The sequence below is a fragment of the Vombatus ursinus genome, unplaced genomic scaffold, assembly GCF_900497805.2.
Source record: "Vombatus ursinus unplaced genomic scaffold, bare-nosed wombat genome assembly UNPS02014861.1, whole genome shotgun sequence".
Classification (NCBI taxonomy): Eukaryota; Metazoa; Chordata; class Mammalia; order Diprotodontia; family Vombatidae; genus Vombatus; species Vombatus ursinus.
Genome location: NW_020954639.1, coordinates 13,310,840 through 13,311,946, shown reverse-complemented (window position 1 = coordinate 13,311,946; position 1,107 = coordinate 13,310,840). Strand labels below are relative to the sequence as shown.

The 1,107-nt window shown below is 44.2% G+C and overlaps 1 protein-coding gene across 1 annotated transcript in view; it reads right to left on the bottom strand.

The window, feature by feature from the left end:
• Positions 1–563, bottom strand: part of MPP7 (membrane palmitoylated protein 7) — a 256,221-nt gene extending 255,658 nt beyond the window's left edge. Inside the window, exon 1 of the mRNA XM_027841614.1 lies at positions 526–563. The gene's annotated coding sequence lies outside the window, so the exon portion shown is untranslated. The remainder of the gene's footprint in view (positions 1–525) is intronic.
• Positions 564–1,107: the final 544 nt, after the last annotated feature.

Here is a 1,107-nt window from a genome sequence, read left to right as displayed (position 1 = left end):
GCCTCCTATACATGAACACAGTGGTCAGTGTGGGGAGATCCCACCTGACCCAGTTTCACATTCCACCTTTGATTCCTGAGAACTCTATCTCCCTAGCCAGTCTCTTAGCTGTTAGTACCGCAGGCAATTTTCCTAGCCTAGGAGTTCCCTATACAGCTGATACATGTACAGTTAAAAAAAAACAACAACCCATAAATCACTGTCCTAGGTGCAGCATAATATAGTGGAAAGACCATTGGGTTGAGTGTCAGAGGATGAGTTTAAATCCTGAATCTGCTAATCACTTGGTTATGGGAAATCATTTAACCTCTCTGGACCTCAGTTTCCTCATGTTAAATGTAGAAATTGGATTGTATAAATTTTAATGTGCTTTTAGCTTTAAGTGCTATGAAAAGTATTGGGGATATAAAAATTAAATAAGAAACAAAGATAAAGATGAATTATATCTGTCCCCAAGGAGGTGATAAGAGTCTTGGAATGTCAGAATTGAAAGGGATCTGTGAGGTTATCTATCTTGACCCTTACCCAGTGCTCCAAACGAGTCGTCATGCAGCCCCTTGTGAACACCTTTCACGTCAGGAAATTCACTATGTAGCCGATTCTTCATTTAGCAGTGATCAGTGCACTAACCTAATCTTTTCCAAAAAAAAAAAAGGTGTGGTCATACTAAAAACTCATGGTTAATCTCCAAATCTGGCCTAACCTGCCTAAACCTGTTAAGTGATGCCTCAGGGCGCATAGCCAATGCCCAGACTTCCCGGCTCTTGAAATACTCTTAAGCAATCTGACTAAATGGAAATTTCTCTGCCTGTTGGGAGGAGGTGATTTGGCTTTAAAAGTAGATCATGCTCATGGAAACTAGCTCCAGAACCTCCTGTGCTCATGGGAGGGTGGTTGCTATGCTTTTAGCTTCCTTCCTAGGTCCTTTGCAGCTGTCACTCTTAGCTCAAGCAACAAAGCGAAATCTGCCCCTCCGCTGCCCTTCTGCTCCCTTTTCCAGCCCCTCCCTAGTCTATTGGCACCGCCCTCTCCCAAGCCGCAGAGCCTCAAGGAGGCTCAGGTATCAGGACCAGAAAAGAGGCAGCCCCACTCTCGGAACCTCTGAGT